Source organism: Lolium perenne, chromosome 4 (assembly GCF_019359855.2).
Source record: "Lolium perenne isolate Kyuss_39 chromosome 4, Kyuss_2.0, whole genome shotgun sequence".
Classification (NCBI taxonomy): Eukaryota; Viridiplantae; Streptophyta; class Magnoliopsida; order Poales; family Poaceae; genus Lolium; species Lolium perenne.
In genome coordinates, this window is record NC_067247.2 from 51,921,185 (window position 1) to 51,933,483 (window position 12,299).

Here is a 12,299-nt window from a genome sequence, read left to right on the forward strand (position 1 = left end):
AAATACCATAGCCATAAAATCAGCTTTAATATGCTCCCAAAAATGTTGATAAAAGAGAAATAAAAACCATCTGGGCAGGAGCCCCTTCAGCATAAGAGCCAAATATAGAATCCTTAATTTCTTGTTTAGAGAACTCAATATTCAACATGGCATTGTGTTCATCAGTGACCAAATCATAATTTTCCCCAAAGTCATCATTTAGATCAATATCTAATTTATCCTCTCTACTAAACAATATCATATAGTAATCAACATAAATTTTAAGCATACTGATGGCGCGTGACGGTGATGGAGTGTTGTTTCCTCCCCGGCGACGACGCCAGCAAAGTAGCTGCTTGTGACGGTAAAGCACACGTCCGTTAGGAACCCCAAGAGGAAGGTATGATGCGTACAACAACGAGTTTTCCTTCAGTAAGAAACCAAGGTTATCGAACCAGTAGGAGATGAAGACCACGTGAAGGTTGTTGGTGAAGGAGTGTAGTGCGGCGCAACACCAGGGATTCCGGCGCCAACGTGGAACATGCACAACACAATCAAGATACTTTGTCCCAACTTAACAGTGAGGTTGTCAATCTCACCGGCTTGCTGGAAACAAAGGATTAAACGTATGGTGTGGAGAATGATGTTTTCTTGCAAAGAACAACAGAGAACAATGATTGCAGCAGGTTGTATTTCAGATGTAAAAGAATGGAACGGGGTCCACAGTTCACTAGTGGTGTCTCTCCAATAATATAAATAACATGTTGGGTGAACAAATTACAGTTGGGCAATTGACAAATAGAGAGGGCATAACAATGCACATACATATCATGATGACTACTATGAGATTTACTTAGGGCATTACGACAAAGAACATAGACCGCCATCCAGCATGCATCTATGCCTAAAAAGTCCACCTTCGGGTTAGCATCCGCACCCCTTCCAGTATTAAGTTGCAAACAACAGACAATTGCATTAAGTACTGTGCGTAATGTAAACAATACAAATATCCTTAGACAAAGCATTGATGTTTTATCCCTAGTGGCAACAGCACATCCACAACCTTAGAACTTTCTGTCACTGTCCCAGATTCAATGGAGGCATGAACCCACTATCTAGCATAAATAGTCCCTCTTGGAGTTACAAGTATCAACTTGGCCAGAGCCTCTACTAGCAACGGAGAGCATGCAAGATCATAAACATCACATATATGGTAGATCGATAATCAACTTGACATAGTATTCCATATTCATCGGATCCCCACAAACACAACATGTAGCATTACAATAAGATGATCTTGATCATGATAGGCAGCTCACAAGATCTAAACATGATGGCACAATAGGAGAAGAAAACCATCTAGCTACTGCTATGGACCCATAGTCCAAGGATGAACTACTCATGCATCAGTCTGGAGGCGGGCATGGTGATGTAGAGCCCTCCGGTGATGATTACCCTCTCCGGCAGGGTACCGGAGGAGATCTTCAGAACCCCCCGAGATGGGGTTGACGGCGGCGGCGTCTCTGGAACTTTTCTCGTATTTTGTCTCACGGTACTAGGGTTTTCCGATACGAAGGAATATATAGGCGAAGAGGCAGCGTCGGGGGAGCCAGGAGGTGGGCTCCCCACACCTGGGCGCGCCAGGAGGTGGGGCCACGCCGCCCTATGGGGTGGCCCCCCTGCTGGCCGTCTCCGACTCTTCTTCGGTGTTCTGGAACACTCCGTGGAAAATAGGGCCGTGGGCTTTTGTTTCGTCCAATTCCGAGAATATTTCCTGTGTAGGATTTCTGAAACCAAAAACAGCAGAAAACAGGAACAGGCGCTTCGGCACCTTGTTAATAGGTTAGTACCGGAAACTGCATCAAAATGATATAAAGTATGAATAAAACATGTAGGTATTGTCATAAAACTAGCATGCAACATAAGAAATTATAGATACGTTGGAGATGTATCACATACCTTTATTATCTTTCACATGCCCATTATCTCCATGCAGCACAATGATTTGCTCATTCCTCCTCCTCTAATTGGCTACAGAATGGAAAAAAACAGTAATACGATCTCCCTCTAAAATGTATCTCTCTCTAGATCTATGCCTGGATTTTATCTCCTCATTTTTCCAGATATCAGAAAGTTCAGTATATATAATTTTCATCATATCCTTAGACACAAGGGATAAACACCAAGTCGCGGAAATAATATCTAACATATCATATTCAACAACTAATTGTTGTTTCAGCTTTATGGTATGTTCTGGAAAAGACGAACTATTTTGTGGTTCTCGTGGGGGTGGAAGTATAGTCTGATAATGAAGGAAGCTCTAGATAATCAAGCACAAGACCCAGCGTTAAACCTTCGGCCCCGACTTTGCCAATCTTATCTGATTGATCTACGAATTGAGGGAAAGGATTTGTTCACGCGGTACCCGTTGCTCACCATAAATCTTAGTAAGGATAATCACTCTAATTATTCGACGTCTTAATCATTAATTTTAGAAATTATGAGATTTTGGTTAAAATGCCAAAGCAAGGATATTTCAATACCTAGACTTTTATATGCGATACATATTATCTATTGTGCTATTGTTTATCATATTTAATTTTCATAATATTATTATTGTAAGGTCCCCCAATTTAGTACTAATATTCAGATTATATTATCTAAATATCCGGTTCTGATTCCCACATAAAAATATGGCTGTGATTCCGCCACCCCAAAGTTTGGACGCGATTCTCCTTTTTCTTAGCTATGATCCGCCCAAGCTCTATTTTTTTCTGGCTCCGCTAACATGCACCAGGTGACATAGGTATGCCTAACCGGCATACCGCTGGTGTACCCCTGGTTGTATTCTTGAGCTGGAATTGGTGGACCCGAAGATCTGGGAGCTGAAGATGTGAAGCCCAAGAAAGTGGATTCAATATAGGGAAACTTGTAATAGTATATGGAAAGGCCCAATACGGCGCGATGTTTTATGTACATGTACGACACGGAAAGCCTCGGCTTCGCCTCCTATATAAGGGTGAAGTCGAGGGCGAAAAGGGGATCAATCAATCGTAACCCTAGCCATCATATTGTTTTTAGTTGGACGCCTTTGTTCGTCTGACAACCTTCGAGTTCTACTTGCCCTCTATTTTCCACGAAACCCTAAGTCTACAATGCGTAGCCATTGACAAGTCGATACCTCGTCAGTTGGCGCCGTCTGTGGGAATTGGAGGTAGCAAGGTTCTGATCTCAATGACATCATCATCATCGTTGGCAGCAAGCAACACAGTGGAAGGAGGTAAACATATTCAATCTGGCCTTGTCAATTTTGTACGTAGGCATTGACGAGTCGATACTGTTAGATAATATGCTTGTTGTATTACCAGGGGGCCAAAGGCCACAATATATAGTACATGTACAGGTGCACATATGCAGAAAGCCCCCTAACATATGGGGAAACTACAAAATACAGATATATACATCTAACACCCCCCCTCAAACTCATGGTGGATCCACAACACTGAGTTTGGAGAGTAAGAAATCATGCTGCGCTCGAGTCTGTGCCTTCGTAAAGAAATCCGCCAACTGCAAATCTGAAGGCACATAATGAACCGCAACAACACCATCATGTACCTGTGCACGTGTGTAAAAAGCATCAACACCGATATGCTTGGTCAGCTCATGCTTGACCGGATCACGTGCAATACTGATAGCACATGTACTGTCAGACAAAAGTGGAGTGGGTGTCGTAACAAAGACCCCAAAATCTGCAAGCAACCACCGTAACCAAGTCACCTCAGCAATCAACAAAGCCATAGCCCACAACTCAGCCTCAACACTCGAACGGGAAACTGCGACCTGTTTCTTCGTCTTCCAAGCAACAAGCGAACCACCAAGAAACACACAGTAAGCAGAAAGCGAACGACGATCCGTAGGATCACTTGCCCACGTAGCATCCGAATAGCACTGGAGCTGGAGAGAGCTGGAACGGGGAAAGAAAAGGCGACGAGTGATCGTGCCACGAAGATAACGAAGAACACGGAGGAGATAACTATAGTGAACAGTGGTAGGAGAGGAGACAAACTGACTCAGAATATGAACAGGATAAGAAATATCAGGACGAGTGATAGCAAGATAAACAAGACTCCCAACAAGATGGCGATAACGGGTGGGATCAGGAAGAGGATCATGCTTACGCTCGGCGACGCCATTTTGAGCATGCGCGCCGGGACAAGAAAACTGAGCGAGGGTGCCCTCCTCAGCAAGGACACCACGAAGGTGCTGAGAGATATACTCACCAGCAGAATCAGCACGGAACACGCGAATGGGTGAGGAATACTGAGTGCGGACCATGGCCGCAAAACGCTGATAAATAGAGAGCACCTCACTGCGAGAGTGCATGAAAAACACCCAGGTGTACCGTGAAAAATCATCAATGAATAAGATATAGTATCGATGCCCCCCTTTCGAAGCGAAGTGAGCCGGACCCCAAACATCTGAATGGACTAAATCGAACGGTCGCTGAGAGACAGACACACTAGTAGGATAGGAAAGCTGAATCTGTTTGCCTAACCTACAACCCTGACAGTGTAACGACCCATCTCCAGAGATAGATCCCAGAAGGCCACGATGAACCAAAGACGACAGGCGAGAGTCACAAAGGTGACCAAGACGATGATGCCACCGCTGAAAAGAGCCGGTGACAGAGGCAACAACCGGAGGAGAACTGGCGGATGAAGTGGCAGCGGAAGGAACACGAAGCCAGTCTAACTCCCAAAGCCCCGGAGACTGACGGCTACGAGGGCCAGCTCCAACCAGGGCCTGTGTGCGACGATCCTGAACCGCACAAGACTCAGCGTCAAGAATGACGCGACAACCAGAATCGGTGAGCTGGCTAGCAGAGAAAATGTTCATCTAAAGGCGAGGAACATGAGAAACATCAGGGACAGAGAAAGAGGGAGTAGAAAGAGTGCCTGTACTAGAAACAGGAATAGAGGTACCATCAGCCATGACAACACGGACAGGAGAAATAAGAGACCGAAGAGCAGACAGAATAGAAGACTCAGAGGTCATATGAAAGGAAGCTCCAGAATCCAGATACCACGGGGACGTACCTGACTGTGTAGAAAGTGGTGGTCGCGCAGTGCCAGAAGAGCCAGTCACAGAACCAGCAGCGCCCGGCGAGGAAGAGTCTGGAGTAGCGAGCAGACCACGAAGACCCCTGAGAATGTCCTGATCAGAGAGTGCAACTGCAGAAGATCCTGAAGAGCGAGCCTGCTGACTATCCTGGAACTGCTGACGTAAACTGGGATCCCGCGTCCAGCAGGTGGAGGAAGTGTGGCCAACCTTGCCACAGTAGGTGCAATGAGGACGAGGGCGGAGACTCGGACCGCGAGGCTGCTGACATAAACTGGAATCCCAAGCATCAAGCAGTCATTGAAGCTGCGCTATCTCATGCGCAGAGAGGGGCGCGACTGGAGAGATCGACGTACAATCAGGTGCCGACGAGGAGCTATCACCCACACGCACAGAGGCCACCAAAGGGGGCGACGGAGAGCAACATGCAGATGAAGACAGAGTCGGCAAAGCGCGGTCATAACCACGTGAAGAGGCCGCGAAAGTCGATGTAGAGCGGCAGGAGACAGAGTCGACGAAGCGCGGCCATAACCGCAGGAAGAGGCCGCAAAATTCGATGTAGAGCGACGGGCCGACGTAGACGAAGTCGGCGAGGCGCGGGCATAGCCGCATGAAGAGGCCGCAAAAGTCGATGTAGAGCGGCAAGCCGACGTAGACGGAGTCGGTGAAGCGCGGACAGAGCCGCGTGAAGAGGCTGCAAACGGCGACGAAGAATGGCTAGCCGTCAGACATGGAGGCAGCAGGCAAATACCAAGTACCGAAGGGAGGCCCAAAGATAAGGCGAGATCAGCGGAAGAAGACATCGGATAACAACAGCCGACGACAATATTTTTTTGATTTTTTTTTTACTTCAGAGCGAAGTCAACTGGGCAAGAACGGGCCAGCAAAACGGGCCGGCGGCACGGGAGCCTGGCGCTCCAATCTGGCGACCCAGCCAAGCCGGCGGATGAGGAGCAGATGGCCTCGCACGGGGACGAATCGGGAGATGCAGCAGCACAAGTAGCTCACGTGCAGACCAACAAGGGCAGTAGAATATAGCCCACCAAGGGATGAAGTCAACGCTGCTCAAATCGTCCAAAACCGATCGAAGCAAGCAGGAGAAATCGGGCAAGCAGGAATCGAGCGGGCGCCGGAGCTAGGCCGAGCGGGCGCTGGAGAGGGAATCGGGCTCCGGGCGGCCGGGCAAGCAGGAGGAATCGGGCAAGCGGCCGGGCGGAATCGGCCTCCCGAGCAGTGGAGAATCAGCCGGGCGACGAAGATCGATGGAGGGCGTCGGGCGGCCGGATCGATGGAGGGCGTCGGGCCTGGCGCCTGGAGGAGCTCGAGCGGAGCGGAGCAGGAGGCGTCGGGCCAAGATCGGCCGAGCGGGGGCGGCGTCGGGCCAAGAAGATAGGCGTCCGGCCAAGATCGGCCAAGCGGAGCAATCCGGCGCGGGACGGCACAGGAAAGCAGGAGCGGAGAGACGAAGGGCGACGGACAAGCAACGTCGGGAAAATTTAGAGAACCAATTTCGGCTCTGATACCATGTTAGATAATATGCTTGTTGTATTACCAGGGGCCAAAGGCCACAATATATAGTACATGTACAGGTGCACATATGCAGAAAGCCCCCTAACCTATGGAAAAACTACAAAATACAGATATATACATCTAACAGATACCTCGTCACCAGGTAAGGTGTTGGCCGCATCGATTAATACCAATAAGAGCTAGTACTAATTAAACTGCCGATTGTGTGAAAGTATGAACACTTAAAGGAGGAATGTTGCAACTCGAACCCAATCGACGGCTTAGAAAAGAATGGGAAGCCACAATGACAAAGAAATCTCCATCACATTTGATGGGTGGCATCGAGTCTATTGTTGTGAGGCCACCAAGTCCACGACGATGGCCTAGATGGCTCTTGCTCAGGCAGGTACCACACTGTCCATTGTTGATGATAGATGTACAACCCTTAATTAGTTAGTGAGCGGTAAATTATCCATTCCCTCTTACAATCGCTAGGTATCTTCAATAAAAGGGATAGTCCAACTGATGAGTTTGAAAAGCAACATGTTTTTCACTACACAAATAAATACTTTTTTTTGTCTCATTACATGTTCTATCTAGCTTTGACTACATCCTAAACATATGATTACAAGTATTGATTCATTTTCATGGAATATTTAAACAGATAATAGTTTTAGTAGGATTTAATAATGTTTTTCCTTGTATTTCGTGAGTGCATAGGTGTTATGAGTCTTTATGAAGAAAGCACGAGGAAAAAAAACCAAAGGGAGACAATATGGAGGAGTTACATGTTCGGGACTTAGATATTTTAAGGGTGAAAATAATTCAATTTTCAATCAAAATATAATAAAGATCCAGTATCATGTTGTTTTAGCCCTCAGCCATATGATCCAAGGCTTTAAAGCCATGAAGAATTTAGAGAAGAAGACATTCCCATCTTGTTTTACTTCAGTATCTATCTCAACAACACTGCCAGGTGACATCTTCTCCACTTCTGCTTTGAAGTTATAAAGAATTCTAAAGGTATATGCTCAATCACCGTATAATTCTTTCATTGCCCTTTGCTTTGCCTTGCACACTATAGTATATTTCAACTTGATTGGGTACTGCATTTCTAAGTCTACTTCCAGTTTTTTTGCACTGGTGTTTGGTGTCTTGGCTAAAATAGGAGTGATATTTTCTGCCACCCAAAGTTGAGATGTCATGGTTGAAACTTTTTGTGAACTTGTAATACAAAGTATGTGCTTTTGAATTTTGATTCACCCTTACTGTCCTTCCATCATGTTGGCGTCTAGCAAATATATACCACTTGCATAGCATGGCACCACAATTAAACATTTGCACTTTGCATAGAACTTGTTTTTATCTGTCCACAAAGTCTTGGTTTCAAACTCATGTTTAACTGCATAAGTCCTGAAACATATCCTAAACTCATCCATGCTTTGAAACAATATCCCTACTTCAATAACTAGATTTTCATTATCATAAACAATGATGAGCTCATCATCGTGTCCATCACCTACATCAACTGCATCATTCTGCATCAACTCGAAATCTATATCTGCATCATCATCTGCATCATGCCTTGAACGTATGTTACCATCATCTGCAGCTTCATCCCTCTCCTTCTCCTTGTTTTGTCATCCACATGAATGCAAAAAAAGATTTGCCATTTGAATGTCAGACATTGGTGAAATGACCAAATATGTTCGGTCAGCCATCTCAACTGTATTTCAATCAATAGATACAACCTTTTTTTAGCACAATTAACTGCTTCTTCTGCATCTGCATTAGCCTCTCTTGTTAACATTGCCAACTCAGTAACTATAGGCATTACCTGCCTTTGTGCAGCCCAATCATCATCAACCATCTGACAAGCAAACTTCGAGGGCACATATCCAACTCTAGAATCAGACTTCATATCAATGAGCTCCGCTAAAAACATAGCAATTTTGCTTGTCCAATCATCTCACCGATCGATTTCATCAACCATTTGGTCTCCTGTCTCAATCCTAACATACTCACGTTTCCAATCATGAAATGCTAACAAAGATACATCTTGCTCTGGCCCCAAACTACACTGTCCCAATTTTTACACAAAATTCCTCACCACATTCTCTTCCATGCTTTGTAGTTCTTGGGGATCAACATCTGCACATATCTGCTGCTCAACCCCATCTCCCATGTTTTTGGCGGCCACTGTGAGCTAGCGGAAGCGAACAAGCAAATCAAACTGAAATTAAGTTGCAAGATGCGGGAAATACCGACTACAAGTTCCCTCTAGCGGCTCCATCTCGTTCCCCTCTTTCAGCACGTCCGGCCTCCACAATCTAGGGTTCAAATGAGAACACTTAGATCTGATTTAAGAAGGATGGGAGGGGAATTAGGGTTTCAACTGGTACTCACCACCTTCGCCGTAGAGAGAAAGCGTCGCCGCCGATGAGAATGTTCCGCCGCCGCCGATGAGAAGGACGGGTGAGCTAGCTCCGCCGCCGCCGGGAAGCTACAGTCGTGCGTGCTCGGTGGGAAGCGGTTGGTTTGACTCATCTGCCAATTAACCTTAACGTTAACATGAACTAACATAAATGTGCCGCTAACGACCGATTTATGGCCCGTGTGGCCGTGGGCTATTTCCTATCGAAGAAACATCGCATGCTAGCTATTGTCACGAACGACGTCGCTTTCCGTCCAATTCGCTGCAAAGATGTTGCACATGAGCTATTTACCCTTTTGGCTCAGGTTTGAAGATCACGCCATGAAGTACCATTCCAGATAGCCATTTGCTCGATGACACTGTATAATAGGAATATGATAAATACATGATGGATGGATATACGTGCGAGCCCAATAGGATCGAGTACAATATGGCGTATGTAGTCCATGTAGAATATGGTCAAGTACCCGATGTGCCGGTCGACAAGACGCAAAATTTATCTACTAAGACCCACCGTCCCGGGCCACCGACGACGCGTCGCTAGAGAGTTTGGATTAATTATTATTGCGTGAATGGCTGTGGCGAGCTAGTAGCTAGCTTGGCCAGCCGTACGTCGAGCCGGCGCCGGCCGGGTGATAGATGGCCCGAGGAGAGCTGCCGTTGTGCTTATGCCGGCTTACAGCCTGGGCAGGGGGCGTCCGAGGCGGTCGTCCTCGGTGAAGATGTGGCGGCGGGTGATGTCGCTGAGCTTGGTGCATCCTCCGAGAGCCATGGTGAGCTCGAACTCCTCGCGGATCATCCGCAGAATGTTCCTCACGCCGGCCTCGCCTTCCGCCGCCAGCGCGAACACCACCGGCCGCCCGATCTGGAAAAGGTAAGTAAGTACGATCAATCCAGTGTCAGATTACATGCGAGCTGTTGTCACTTGTCGAATGGTAGGTTGGATTGGATGACTTACGAAGACACCGGCGGCGCCGAGGGCGAGCGCCTTGAAGACGTCGGTGCCACGGCGGACGCCCCCGTCGAGGAAGACCGGGATGCGTCCCTGGGCGGCGGTGACCACCTCCTCGAGGGCGCTGATGGTGGCGGGCACGTAGTCGAGCTGGCGGGCGCCGTGGTTGGACACAATGATGCCCGCCGCGCCGGAGTGGACGGCCAGACGAGCTGCGGACACGACCATGTCAGCCATCAAATTGATAAGTGGCGAGATCAATGAATCAAGTAAATTGATTACCGTCTTCTGCGGTGATGACACCCTTGACGAGGATGGGCATGGTGGTGATGGTCTGCAGCCACTTGACATCCTTCCAGCTGAGGGTGCGGTCGATCTGCCCGGCCACGTACGACGCCAGCCCGGAATCAGCCGCCTGCACGTACGACAACTCCAAACCAAGATGAGAAACATAAAAGGCAGCGCGCGCATGTAGGATAGATTTTAGATAGCTGAAGGGAAAAAGTGTGGTAGAGCACCTGCTCAGCGCGCACGCCTATCGTCACCGTCCTTGTTTTCTAGAGATGCGAGAACATGCGCAGCAGCGTGCGACTTGTCTACACTGTAGACGCCTATCTCCTAGGTACAGACATCTACAGTGTATGGGTTTGACTTACTCTCTTCTTGTCTCTTACCGGGAGTTTGGGACACCCACCGCTCACTGCCTGGCGCACTCACTGTTCCACAAAGTTTGCTTAATTCGGTGTAGACATAATCTTCTTTCTCTCCTGCACTCTCTCTCCTCTCTGTTCACAAAGCCTATGAAGGTGAGAGAAACACCTTCTACTCTCTCTTGCCTCTCTCCAAAAAACTGTGTCTCTCCAACCAAAATCTCCTCTCTCTCAAAATATAAGCAGTCTGCACTCTCTGTCACCAAAATCTCCTCTCTCCCTCCTTCACTCTCTCTGAAAAGATGCCTGCATGATTCTTCTCTCTCACGGGTTGAACGATTGCAAGAAGAGGCCAAAAACTGCTACGATGGGACTGCCAGTAGCTAATATGTGAACACGGGCCAGAATCTGCTAATGGAGGGGTGCACAGTGCGGGTGCGCAACGCGCACCTGCTCCAAAAATCCAGCCTCTGAAAGAAGGAACACGTACAAACCTGGTCCATCTTGCCAAGGTCCAGGCCCTCGAAGTTCTTGAGCGTCAGGTTGGGCGGCAGCACGAACCGGTTCTTGATGTCAGCTTCACGGCGGCCGAGGCGCGGGGTGTCGACGGTGAGGGCGATGGCCTTGAACCCGGCCTTCTCGGCCCTCCTCACCAGCTGCTCCACCACCTTCCTGTCCTTGTACACCTGCAAAACACCCATCCATCGTCCATGGCACATTCAGAACCAAATATGATTAACATCTCCTGATATTCACGAGTTGCGAGATCGATGTGTGATGCTTACGTAGAGCTGGAAGAAGCGGATTCCCGGTCCAGTGGAGGCCACCTCTCAACGCTCGAGGTAGCCCAGGATGACAGCGTCTGAAAAACAAAAAGCATAGATGGCCAACGTCGACCCAATCATGTTAAATTCAGGCAGCTTCTATTTATACAGTTCGCGCGTCCTTGGACTGACTACAACAACATACCATTGCAGTTCCTGCCGCCGCGGCTGCCCGTGCCGTTGCGTACTCTCCTGAAGAAATACACACGGGAGTAATGCAATCTCAGTTTGTTGCAAATCAGCAAAGGCATATATAATTCCAGTTTAAGCAGATTAACACATTGCAAAGCTGACAGAGTGTTGGATTTTAGCACCGGGGCGTACCTTCTGGGTGCGCCATTTTTTGAAAGGCAGTGGGGGCAATCATGATGGGCATCGAGATCTTCAATCCAAGAACAGATGTGGTCATGTCGATGGTGGACACATCGATCAGTATGCGAGGGCGAAACCTAGCAAGAGGTGATTACACTAAGATTAATCGAGGGCCCTTGATAAAAACAGATACCAAATGCTCATGTAATTAATGAGTTCAGTGTTCGCAAATGTAGGATTGATGCACTAGCCAATTGAACCAAAAGTGCAAACTTATTAATTAATTAATTAAAAGTCCTTAGCGGATTGATGCACTAGCCAACTGAACCAAAAGTTCGAACTGATGAAAATGGGCGAGGCACTATATTTATATTCAACAGCAAGCGGCATCTGATTGACAAAACTACATACTCAATCGGAGCAATTCTAATTAAATTGCTAATAGTACATAAGAGCGAGCAACTGCATGATCATGTTAGCCGATAGATCCATTGCGATTTCTGAACACAATTTTAGATCGT

The 12,299-nt window shown here is 47.5% G+C and overlaps 1 pseudogene; it reads right to left on the bottom strand.

Moving 5' to 3' along the window:
- Nucleotides 1-9,404: 9,404 nt before the first annotated feature.
- LOC139830471 (glycolate oxidase 1-like) lies at nucleotides 9,405-11,928 on the bottom strand (annotated as a pseudogene).
- Nucleotides 11,929-12,299: the final 371 nt, after the last annotated feature.